General features: G+C 40.2%; 1 pseudogene across 1 annotated transcript; it reads right to left on the bottom strand.

Annotated features, from left to right (window-relative positions):
- Positions 1–6544: 6544 nt before the first annotated feature.
- LOC308620371 (ferritin light chain-like) lies at positions 6545–7081 on the bottom strand (annotated as a pseudogene). The gene has a single exon. The product of its transcript is annotated as a ferritin light chain-like (transcript).
- Between the last annotated feature and the right edge of the window lie 6354 nt (positions 7082–13435).

A 13435-nucleotide genomic window follows, 5' to 3' on the forward strand; every position in this document is an offset into this window, starting at 1 on the left:
TATGAACTTCCAAGGTGTGGTGGGAATGGTGAGGAAAGGGCTTTGGGGCCAGTGACATGGTTTAGCCTGGAGTGTTCCAGAGGAACACAAAGCAGACTGGATCGGAAGGGGACCAAGGTGAGCAACTTCTCCTGGTGATTTTAATATACTTTCAGGCTTTAGCTGCTCTGAGCTCTGTGAATTTCAAACAGTCTAAGAGTCAGTTTGGTTAATACATTCATTTACATAGAGACTTTAAAAACTAAGCCAGTGATTACCTACCGAATACCTACCATATGCTAAATACTGAGTTAAGTGCTGTGGAAAATCCTAAGATTAATCACGGTCCCTGCTATTTAGGAACTCATAGTCTGGTGGGGGATATCAGACCTCTAGATCAATAACTGAAATAGAGGGTGGAAAGTGATAATGATTCAAGATAAATATAAATAAACTGTAAAGTGAGTTCAGAGGAGGGACAACTATTCAACAGCCAGTGAAAGATCTGAAGCTGAATTTTAGAGCAAGAAATTTGCACTAAACTTAAAGGATTAGAGATGGAACATGCCAGGTGGAAGTGTTGCAGGATAGCCTGGGTGTGTATAGAACTGTCACAAGTTTTGTTTGGTGCACAAAAGAGATTGGAAAGATAGATGGAAACTAGACCATAGGGGTCGTTATGGTCTGTGTAAGAAGTTTGGACCTTATTCTGCAGGCAGTGAGCAGTGCAACAGCAGAGCAACCTGATGAGATGAGTGTTTTAAGAGGAGCTGGATGTAGAATGTAGGACGGGATGATGGAAAGGATGGGATGTGGAGGACATTATGCAGTTGTTAGGTTAGTTCAGGCTGGTGGGATGGAGAGGAGTGGGCAACCTGGACAGAAGTTTTGGGTAGAATAAGCACAACTTTGCAACTGATTATAAAAAGAAACATGGGACAGACATGAATCAAAAATACTATGGGGACTTCCCTGGTGGTCCAGCGGTTAAGACTCTACCCTCCCAACGCAGGAGGCCCAGGATTGATCCCTGGTCAGGGAACTAGATCCCGCATGCCACAACTAAACATCTTGCGTGCCACAACTAAGACCCGGTGCAGCCAAATAAATAAATAAATAAATATTTTTAAAAAATACTATGGGGCTTCCCTGGTGGCGCAGTGGTTGGGAGTCCGCCTGCCGATGCAGGGGACGCAGGTTCGTGCCCCGGTCTGGGAGGATCCCACGTGCTGCGGAGCGGCTGGGCCCGTGAGCCATGGCCGCTGAGCCTGCGCGTCCGGAGCCTGTGCTCCGCAGCGGGAGAGGCCACAACGGTGAGAGGCCCGCGTACCGCAAAAAAAAAAAAAAAAAAATACTATGAAGTTTCCAAGCATGGGTGGCTGAGAAGATTGTGGAACCAATAGCGGGTACAGAAGGCAAAGCATATTTGGAAGGAAATGGGAGGAGCTCAGTTTTGGACAAGAGGAGTTTGAGGTGGAAGTTCAGACTTTAGAGTATGGGAGGGAAATGGCTCTGGAGATGTAGAATACAAGATCATCTGTATTGAACAGAAAACAAAGCAGTAGAATTCCATAAGATTTCAGAGGAAGGAGGGAGGTCTATTCTTTATGGAGAAAGAATGAGAACCAGTGTGAAAACAACTCTGTACTCTGGGGTCAGAGAGACTTGAGTTTGAAACCTAGCTCTGCCACATAATTTTTGTGTGACCTTGGGCAAGCTACTTAACCTCTCAAAGCCTCAGTCTACTCATCTGTAAAATGGGATAGAAAATAGCATTTTCCTTGGAGGAGATGTGAGGATTAAATAAGATGATATATGTAAAATATTTAGAATGGTACCTGGCATATGTTCAATAAAAGCTAGATATTTCAAAAAATTTATTACCATTAATAATGAGAATGAGTGTGGACAGACACTTGGGGGCACTGACATCTTTTGGGGGGTGGGGGAAGAGAAGTCAGAGAAGAAGATAGGAAGAAACAATGGCAGATCAATGGATAATGATTTTGTAACATAAGGAGGGAGTTTCACAAGGACTTGGTGGCCACTGTTATCAATTGAAATGAGAAGTTAATGTAGATGAGTAAAGAGAAAACACCATTAAATATATTTATTTATTTTATTTATTTATTTTTGGCAGCTTTGGGTCTTCATTGCTGCATGTGGGCTTTCTCTAGCTGCGGTGAGCAGGGGTTACTCTTCTTTGCAGTGTGCGGGCTTCTCATTGCAGTGGCTTCTCTTGTTGAGGAGCATGGGCTCTAGGCGTGCAGGCTTCAGTAGTTGTGGCACGTGGGCTCAGTAGTTGTGGCTCGTGGGCTCTAGAGAACAGGCTCAGTAGCTGTGGCAAATGGGCTTAGTTGCTCTGCGGCATGGGGGATCTTCCTGGACCAGAGCTTGAACCTGTGTCCCCTGCATTGGCAGGCGGATTCTAAACCACTGCGCCACCAGGGAAGCCCAACACCATTAAATTTGGAAGAAGAAAGTATTAATTTGCTAGGGCTTCTATGACAGTACTACAAACTAGGTGGCTTAAACAACAGAAATGTATAGAATCACAATTCTGGTGTCTAGAAGGCCAAGATCAAGGTGTTGGCAGGGTTGGTTCCTTCTGAGGGTATGAGAAAGAATCTGTTACATGCCTCTCCCTTAGCTTCTGGTGATTTGCTGGCAATCTTGCCATTCCTTGGCTTGTAGACACAACACCCCAATCTCTGCTTTGGTCATCAGATGGCGTTCTCTCTGTGTGCATGCCTGTGTCCAAATTTCCCCTTTTTATCAGGACGCCAGTCATATTAGATTAGGGCCCACCCTACTCCAGGATGACCTCACCTTAACTAACTATATCTACAAGAACCCTATTTCCAAATAAGGTCACATAGTGAGATACTGGGGGTGAGAACTGCAACATATGAATTTTTCTGGGGGTGGTGGGGCACAGTTCCACTTGCCACAGGGAAGGTGGCTTTTGGAAGAACAGTTTCAGCAGAGACCAGATTATACATAGGACAATAGAAGTCAGGAAGTGGAACTCTGTGGTGGAAGGGTAACAGAAGAGCATGGGACTAATTGAAGTAGATTGACCGTGAAGGCAGAGAAAATGTTTATACTGAGGACAAAGCAAAACGGATGTCTGAGCAATAACATGTGGCAATGTCCAAGTCCAGAGGGTGGACTTTTCTGTACCCTCCTGCCTGGCCCCCCACTCTTTTCTTTTGTTTTTGCCTGGATTATATGAAGAATTGGTTTATCTCTCCAGTTGGCTCATGAAAAACATTGTCACTGAGAGAGAAAGCAAGCAAGCACACGCAAGCAACCCTGATTTATATTATACTACAGAAATATAATGAGGGAAGGAGAAACGAAGTCCTCCTTTGGGTATAACCAGAGCATATGCACTCAGAGAATTTCAGGATTTCTTTTAAAATTCCTTTTTTTCCCCCCAAAGAAGATATGTAGCTTAGAATGAAGAACATTTCCTTTGAGAAAAAGCTTTAAAGATAGTAATAATCTTAATTAAATAGTCTTTCATATTCAGAAGGGAACAAAATTATGAATGTACATGCAACTTTCTCAACCGTATGTTCTTTTTAATGATATTAATATATCCCTAGAGATAACAGTAAGGCTTCGTCCTAAATAGGTAGTATTTTATTAAAGTGAATGAAATTTCATGTTAGTTTGAACATTTTCAAGAATTAAATAGTAATCATAGTCTCAGATAAAGTGGGTTTCACTTTCTTCTATGGAAATTATTGGTGCTGGTCTAAAGCTAGTTTTAGGATGAAGGAAACGAGTCTCCTTGCTAAATGAAGACAATACAAATTCCCTGAGATCTTGCCAGGCATGACCATGTTATTGATGATTCTGCTTATGCCAAGATAGCTATCTTAAGTAAAAATTAGAATAATTTAAATTTTGTATAAATCTAACTTTTGCAATTGACTGATTGTTTTAATCAAACAAGTCAAAATAATTTACATTTATGGATTCAGCCTTAATTAACCTCTAAGGGCATAGTGTGGAGCCGTAGCATGAGGACTCAGGCTGGAAGCAGAAAGACTTGAGTTCAAACCCTGGTTCTAAGATTAAAGAAAAAAGAGACGAAAAAGTATGTAAAATTGGAAATGATGGAGATTAAAATAACTGTACATATAAATCCCCCAAAGGAATAAACTGAAGTGAAAAATATAAATGTACCAATTACCAAACATGATGTTGGAAAAGCGATTAAAAAGCTAAGGTTGAAGAAGGCAACAGGACCAGACAGATTCACAATTGAGATTTTTCCCTTATTTTTAAAGCATACATAGTTCAAATGTTTTATAAACTAGTGTAGGTCATAGACAATGATCACGTATGAATGTAGATGCAAAATTTCTAAAATATTAGCAAATAGATTCTATTAATGTATCTAAGAGTAGTAAAACAAGTACAGTTTATTCCAAGAATGCAAATATAGTTCAGTACTGGAAATCTATCACCATAATCCATTAATCAACAAGTTAAAGAAAAAAAAATCAACTTATCAATTGAAAAGACATTTGAAAATTTATCAACTATTCCTAAAAAATACTCTGAATAAAATAAAGTTTATTTACCAGAAATGAACAGCAAATATTATCCTAAATGGTAAAATAGTAAAACCATTTCAGTTCAAACCAAGAACTAGACAGGAATGCCTACTCTCCCCATTATTATTTAACATTGTGTTGGAGGTTCTTGCAAATATAATAAACAGATAAAATAATCGGTAAAAATACTGGGAAAGAGGAGAAGAACAATCTCTTTTTCTGACCATATGATTATATACATGGAAAATCCAGGAAGTTGTAGTAAAAAACTTCTTAGAATTAATAAGATAATTTGGTTAGCTGTCTAGCTGCATGATAAATATATAAAAATCAGCAATTTTTATCTATTATAAAAATAAACAACTACAAATGGAAATGTTAAAAAAATAATAACAACAGATGTATAAAATAAAAAGAAATTTAACAAGAAAGGCATAGGACTTATATGAAGCAAATAATTCATTAGAAGTTGTGTGTCTTATAGAGGGACACAAAACAAGATATAAACAAATAGAAATACCATGTTTTTGGATAGGAAGACAATATTAAAATGGCTAATTCTTCCAAAATTAATATATGAATTTAATGCATTTTTTAATGCAATTAGGATTCCAGTGGCTTTGGAGTGAGGAGGATTCAATAAAATAATATTAAAGTTTATATAGAAAAATAAATGCCCAAAGATGGTGCAGAAAAATACGATAAAAAGACTAGTGAGAGAGGATTTACAAGATGTCAGAACATACTATAAATTAAATGTTGTATTGACATAGGAATAGGTAACTAGAATTAGTTACCTATTAGTAGAATAAAATAAATAATCTGGAAATAGATCCTGAAATGTATAAGCATCATCTGTACTAGAAAATTGATAGTTTAGTTCTATGGGAAAAGGATACATTTTATAATGAATGATCCTGGCAAAGCTGCCTTTCCATTTGGAAGAAAAACTTGGACCCCTATCTTATGTATGAAGCAGCACTAAAAGCCCCCAGAATCAAGATGAATGGGAAACCATCCTAATAAACACATTTTGGATAAAAAATAAAATAACATAAAATAAGTAAAATAAATAAATAAATAGTTTTTATATCTATCTTTAATAGATAGATAATTAAAGATAGATGTAAAAACTAAATATAAAAAAATTAAACTATAATATCTTGCAAGATATTCTGGGAGACTACATTCCTGGATTTTATGAGAATTGCTAGTGATGAGGAAAGACCCTTTTAAGCAGAAGCTTAATCATATTTAACTATATAAAAATTCACACTCTTGTATGGCGAAGATATCATGGACAAAGTCAATAGACAAATGACGAATTTGGAAAAAATAATTGTAATGCAAGTGACAGGTAGAAGATTTGTTATGAAATATACCAAGAACTCTTACACAAGGCAAGCAAAAGATGAACTATCTCATAAAAAATGGACCAGTCATATAAATAGGCATTTTATGGAAGAGCAAATTCAGTTGCCAGTAAACATACGAAAAGGTGCTCAAATTCATTAGTAGTTAGAGAAATGCAAATTAAAGTAATAATGAGGTTATTCATTACCTCTACCTGATTGTTAGAAAGAAACAGTAGTGCCAACTACTGGTGGTGGGGTGTAGAGAAAAAGGTACTTGCATACTTTGCCAGAGGAAATATGAATTATTTCAGTCCTTTTGGAAAGAGATCTGGCAACTTCTTCTAAAAATAAAAATATATCTTTTCTTCAACCTAGCGTTTCCTCTTGAAGACTTTCTTTTATACAAATGAACCCATCCTGATTTGAAAGGATTTCTGTTAAGATACTGCGCTTTTTTGTTCTCTCTCTCTCTCTCTTTTTTCTTGGCTACAGAAAGCTTTATTTTTCCCATTTGGTCCAAGGCTTAGGAGAGGGCTCCAGGGCGGTTAAAAAGCTGTGAGAAGCTGCAGAGACAGGGCTGCAGGCAAAAGCCCTGACTCCAGAGGGGCTCCTCAGAGGCCGCTGGGCTCCAGAGGCTCGCTAGTCACGATTGAGGGCGAGCCTTTCAAAGAGATATTCGTCCAGCCCAGCCTGGGGACCAGCCAGCCTGTGGAGGTTGGTCAGGTGATCGCCCATCTTCTTGACGGCTTTTACCTGCTCATCTAGGAAGTGGCTCTCCAGGAAGTCACAGAGGTGGGGGTCTGCGCGGGCAGAACCCACGGCATGCAGATCCAGAGGGGCCTAGTTCAGGTTCAGGTTCAGGCTCTTCTTCCTGAGAACGGCGGCTTCCACAGCGTCCTGGGTTTTACCCCACTCATCTTGCTATGGCTTCTGCCCGTCCTGGAAAAGGGAGTGGCAGCCGCACTGGTTTTGCATTTTCAAGAGACGCTCGGCACCCTCGTGCTTCTCTGTCAATTCATGGAAAAAGTGGCCCATGCCCTCCAGAGCCACATTGTCCCGGTCAAAATAGAAGTCCAGAGAGACGTAAGTGTAGAAGGCCCGCAGGGGCACGTTGGCCAGGCGATGGACAGCGGCCTCCACCCCAGGGGAAAAATTCTGACGAATTTGCGAGCTCATGTTAACGGGTAATAAGGAGCTAAGCTCAGAAAATGGTGTTAGCTGGTCCCGGAGGCCGAGGATAGCTGAGTGGCTGGTTCCCGAGGTTGTGACTGGAAAAAGGGTTGGAGGGTGGTTGCAGGCTGGAGGAAGGGGCGTTGCTGGGTCTAATCTGGGCAAACACCGTGGAAGCAAGGGACAGAGCCGGCGGACTGACGAGTGCACTGCAAGACTAAGATATTGTTAAGTGAGAAAAACAAGGTGCCAGGAAATGTAGATAATATGATTCAATTTTTATAAGAGAAAACTTCCCTGGAGGTCCAGTGGTTAAGAATCCATCTGCAATGCAGGGGACGCTGGTTCGGTCCCTGGTCGGGGAACTAAGATCCCACATGCCTCGGGTGCACCTACTGAGCCCACACGCCGCAGTGAAAGATCCCGCGTGCCACAACAAAGACCCCATGCACCAAGGAGGGAAAGCGGCAGTGGGTGGGGATGGTGGTGAGCTGAATTGGGCGATTGGGATTGACATGTATACACTGATGGGTATAAAACTGATGACTAATAAGAACCTGCAGTATAAAAAAACAAACAAAAAACCAACTAATACTAAACTTTCTTTGGGTTATTTGTATGAAAATATGTTAATATAAATGTTTCAGACATTACATGGGATTTCTAAAAATCTTAAAAAAAAAGACCCCATGCAGCCAAAAAATAAATAAATAACTATTTTTTTTAAAAGTCAAGAAAAGATAATATGATTCAATTTTTGTAAGAGAAACAATGAAAAGCTTCCCCCACTCTGAATATGAAGGTGTGAGATTATATAAATATGGAGAAATACATGGTCAGATTCATGCTAGGTTATTGACATGAGTTTTCTGTGGTATTGCATAGAGAGGGGAAGTTAGTAAACCAAATATAATGTCATCAACAATTTTCTGTGCAATATATTTACTTCTTTTTCCAATTAAAATTTTTACTTTACTGAAATTATTTGTATGAAGGTCAATTTTTTTTCATATATATTTTTCAACAAAGACTCAACTAATTAGCATTTTTTTTCCTACCGAGCTTGACTGGTTATAACTTTTGCTACTGTGAGTTTTCGTTTTGGCCATAACTTTTTGTTTGTTTGTTTTTCTTTTGTTTTGGCCGCACTGCAAGGCTTGTGGGATCTTAGTTCCCCCACCAGGGATGGAACCAGGGCCCCGGCAATGAAAGCGCTGAGTCTTTTTTTTTCCCCCTAAATTTATTTATTTATTTATTTTTGTCTGCATTGCATCTTTGTTGCTGCGCCCAGGCTTCCTCTAATTGCGGTGAGCGGGGCATACTCTTTGTTGTGGTGCACGGGCTTCTCATTGTAGCAGCTTCTCTTGTTGCAGAGCACAGGCTCGAGGTGTACAGGCTTCAGTAGTTGTGGCATGCAGGCTCAGTAGTTGTGGCTCACAGGCTCTAGAGCGCAGTCTCAGTAGTTGTGGCACATGGGCTTAGTTGCTCTGCGGCATGTGGGATCTTCCCAGACCAGGGCTCGAACCTGTGTCCCCTGCATTGGCAGGTGGATTCTTAACCACTGGGCCACCAGGGAAGTCCAAGCTCTGAGTCTTAACTGCTGGACTACTGGGGAATTTCCAAGGCCATTACTTTTCATAAGTACAATTCCCCTGGATCAAATTATCAGATCAAAATTCTGAGTTCAAATTTTACTGTTTTCAGTAATACCTAAAAGATGTGATTCTTTTAGTCATTTAAAAATCAATAATAGATTTTCCTGTTTGAAGCTTTTGCCATTGCAATTTTTGTTTTGGATAGATTATTTCTGCAAGTAATATTTATTATGAATTGGATGTGTTAGTGACTTTATATTTCTTGGCCCAGAGCACAGAGCAAATACATAGAGCAAGGATGTCAGATCTAAATGCACAATGGGATGAAAATATCTTTGAGTTCAAAAGTGAGGGTCAAGGGACTTCCCTGGTGGTCCAGTGGGTAAGACTCTGAGCTCCCAATGCAGGGGGCCCAGGTTCGATCCCTGGCCGGGGAACTAGATCCCACATGCATGCTGCAACTGAGTTCGAATGCTGCAACTAAGAAGTCCACATGCCGCAACTAAAAGATCCCGCGTGCCGCAACTAAGACCCAGTGTGGCCAAAATAAAAAATATTTAAAAAAAAAAAAAAAAAAAGTGAGGGTCAAAATGCTCTTCTTTGTGCCTAACGTAGACTAAATGCTTGGTAATTACTAATTATTATTACTTGAAAGCGTAAATCAATCCTACTCTATTTAGCCATCCTACTCTCTACAGGGTTTGTGGTTGAGATTAGGGAGATGACAGTTTGTGCAGAGCCGGGCCAGGGGTCAACAAGGTACCCTTACTAAGTGAGGCAGGCCAAGCAGGAGATGCAGTGGGACTTGGAGGTAATGCTCCAGGCTAAAGGGATGTTTGCTACTCAGCTCCCGCTAACTGTGGGTCCCGTGTTGCCATATCCTTAGATTTTTTTAACAATCTGAAAGTTCACATTTTCAGGTGAAATCCGATATTTAAGCATTGGTGGATAATTTGAATTTTATGAAACATATAATGGGCCAACATTATGTAGTTTCAGTGAAACACGTCTGCAGGCTGCATACTACTTTTTTTAACGTCTTAATTGGAGTATAATTGCTTTACAATGTTGTGTTAGTTTCTGCTGTATAACAAAGTGAATCAGCTATATGTATACGTATATCCCCCATCCCCTCCCTCTTGAGCCTCCCTCCCACCCTCCCTATCCCACCCCTCTAGGTGGTCACAAAGCACCGAGGTGATCTCCCCGTGCTATGCGTACTAGTTTTTGACTTCGGTGTGGCTCAGCCCAGGGCTGTCCTCATGTTCCCAGTGTTGGAAAATGCGAACTATTAGGAAAATGTCATCCTCTGTCTGCAAAGTCCCTCCTGCCAAGGAAATTTGGCTGTAACCCCAGGGTCAGATAAGTCAGGTGTGCCCTTGATCCAGATCTGAAGGATAGAGATGAAGGGAAGTGTGCTGGGGAGGGATTTGTCTAGTTGCACCCAATAGACTCCCCCATGTATTTCAGGGCACCCCCTTGAAATAGTAGCATGGGATGTTGGCTGTCCAGCAGCAGGTGGCAGCATTAGAACAAAGATTGGCCATGCTAGAACCCATGATATTCTCAATTCCTTCCTTATTTGTATATGAATAAGGGAAGGAATAGATTACCACCAGATCAATTTTAGAGGGAAGAAAATTATTTGCCATACACTTTCAGTTTAAAAAAAGATTTAAGCCCCTACTATATGTTGGCCTCTGGGCTGTGCATTTTCTCAACAGTCATCTTGTTTAAGCCTCACAGCCTGTCATGCAGGCAATTATTTCTCCTGCTTTAAAGACGGGGAAATTGAGTTTTAGAAGGCTAAAGGAATCTGCCCAAGGTTGTACTGTTTCTAAGAGGCAGAGTTGGGTCTGGAACTGGATCTTTGACTCTTTTCATGAAATCACACCTGTCACTACCAGCCTTGTCGTCACGTTGCTGTCTCAATTCTGTTGATGTTTTGCCTGATTGATGCTCTTAAGAAACTCGGACTGTGTTCTGGGACAGAGAAAGCCAGCATGGCAGAGTACATTTGCCCTAGATGCCAGCCAGGTGGTTATGCCCCAGAGCTGGTGATTGAGAGAAGGTGGATGCTATTATGGAGAAACACCACATTTACGGTCTGGAGGATGGATGTAGAAATTTGATGTGTTTCTCCCTTTTTTATGTAAAAATTCCTGTGACAAGAACAGATTACCTTTTCCCTTTCTTCTTATTGTTCAAAACATTGGCATAGAAAATACATTATCTAAGAAGTTTAATATTTCTTGTGATAAATGCGAGGGGCTGGCCATCATTCCAGCCATTTGGTAATTAAAGTTGGAGGATGTTTGCATGACAGACCTACCCTCAGCTATTTTGTACGGTGTCAGACTGTGTTTGATTAACAAAGATTAATCTCCTGATTTTGTATAAATGGCTTAAGTCTGCTAAAGAATTTGCTAAATAAATCAGATCAACTAGCAAATTTCAGATTTTTTTCTGGCTTAAGGCAGTGCTGGGTAGAGAACAGATTCAGTACTGCTCCCCTCTTACTGTGTGACGTTGTGCAAGTAACTCATTCTTCATTGATAAAGCAGGGGATGGATTGAATGACATCACAGGCTTCTTCCTGCTCTGCAGTCTATCAGTTTCTGGAGTCCCCATGGATCTGTATGGGACCATAACTAAGCCCCCTTCCACGCAAAGGAGCTGCAGAGGTGGGCACAGGGAATAGATAAGCCCTTCCACCTTCACAGGAATGATCCCAAGTCACTGGCTAGTTAGGAACCAATGAAAAAGAACACTATTACATTGCATTTAAAGAGCATGAACTTGAAATCAGACAGTTCTGATCCAGACCCTGGCTCCACTGGTTAATCTTTGGCAAAATCTGAATCTCTCTTTTCTTAGTAGATAGCTAAGATTTGCTGTGAGTTTTTTTTTCTTTTACATCTTTATTGGAGTATAATTGCTTTACAAGGGTGTGTTAGTTTCTGCTTTATAACAAAGTGAATCAGTTATACATATACATATGTTCCCATATCTCTTCCCTATTGTGTCTCCCTCCCTCCCACCCTTCCTATCCCACCCCTCCAGGCGGTCACAAAGCACCGAGCTGATCTCCCTGTGCTATGCGGCTGCTTCCCACTATCTATCTACCTTACGTTTGGTAGTGTATATATGTCCATGCCTCTCTCTCACTTTGTCACAGCTTACCCTTCCCACGCCCCCCATATCCTCAAGTCCTCAAGTCCATTCTCAAGTAGGTCTGTGTCTTTATTCCTGTTTTACCCCTAGGTTCTTCATGACTTTTTTTTCTTAAATTCCATATATATGTGTTAGCATACGGTAGTTTTCTCTTTCTGACATACTTTGCTCTGTATGACAGACTCTAGGTCTATCCACCTCATTAAAAATAGCTCAGTTTCGTTTCTTTTTATGGCTGAGTATTATTCCATTGTATATATGTGCCACATCTTCTTTATCTATTCATCCGATGATGGACACTTAGGTTGTTTCCATCTCCGGGCTATTGTAAATAGAGCTGCTATGAACATTTTGGTACATGACTCTCTTTGAATTATGGTTTTCTCAGGGTATATGCTCAGTAGTGGGATTGCTGGGTCATATGGTAGTTCTATTTGTAGTTTTTTAAGGAATCTCCATACTGTTCTCCATGGTGGCTGTACCAATTCACATTCCCACCAGCAGTGCAAGAGTGTTCCCTTTTCTCCACACCCTCACCAGCATTTATCGTTTCTAGATTTTTTGATGATGTCCATTCTGACTGGTGTGAGATGATATCTCATTGTAGTTTTGATTTGCATTTCTCTAATGATTAATGATGCTGAGCATTCTTTCATGTGTTTGTTGGCAGTCTGTATATCTTCTTTGGAGAAATGTCTATTTAGGTCTTCTGTCCATTTTTGGATTGGGTTGTTTGTTTTTTGTTATTGAGCTGCATGAGCTGCTTATAAATTTTGGAGACTAATCCTTTGTCAGTTGTTTCATTTGCAAATATTTTCTCCCATTCTGAGGGTTGTCTTTTGGTCTTGTTTATGGTTTCCTTTGCTTTGAAAAAGCTTTTAAGTTTCATTAGGTCCCATTTGTTTATTTTTGTTTTTATTTCCATTTCTCTAGGAGGTGGGTCAAAAAGGATCTTGCTGTGATTTATGTCATAGAGTGTTCTGCCTATGTTTTCCTCTAAGAGTTTGATAGTTTCTGGCCTTACATTTAGGTCTTTAATCCATTTTGAGCTTATTTTTGTGTATGGTGTTAGGGAGTGATCTAATCTCATACTTTTACATGTCCCTGTGCAGTTTTCCCAGCACCACTTATTGAAGAGGCTGTCCTTTCTCCACTGTATATTCCTGCCTCCTTTATCAAACATAAGGTGACCATATGTGCGTGGGTTTATCTCTGGGCTTTCTGTCCTGTTCCATTGATCGATCTTTCTGTTTTTGTGCCAGTACCATACTGTCTTGGTTACTGTAGCTTTGTAGTATAGTCTGAAGTCAGGGAGTCTGATTTCTCCAGCTCCGTTTTTCGTTCTCAAGATTGCTTAGGCTATTTGGCGTCTTTTGCGTTTCTATACAAATTGTGAAATTTTTTGTTCTAGTTCTGTGAAAAATGCCAGTGGTAGTTTCATAGGGATTGCATTGAATTGGTAGATTGCTTTGGGTAGTGGAGTCATTTTCACAATATTGATTCTTCCAATCCAGGAACATGGTATATCTCTCCATCTATTTGTATCATCTTTAATTTCTTTCATCAGTGTCTTATAGTTTTCTGCATACAG

Source organism: Mesoplodon bidens (assembly GCF_964165515.1).
Source record: "Mesoplodon bidens genome assembly, chromosome: 7".
In the NCBI taxonomy this organism is placed as follows: domain Eukaryota; kingdom Metazoa; phylum Chordata; class Mammalia; order Artiodactyla; family Ziphiidae; genus Mesoplodon; species Mesoplodon bidens.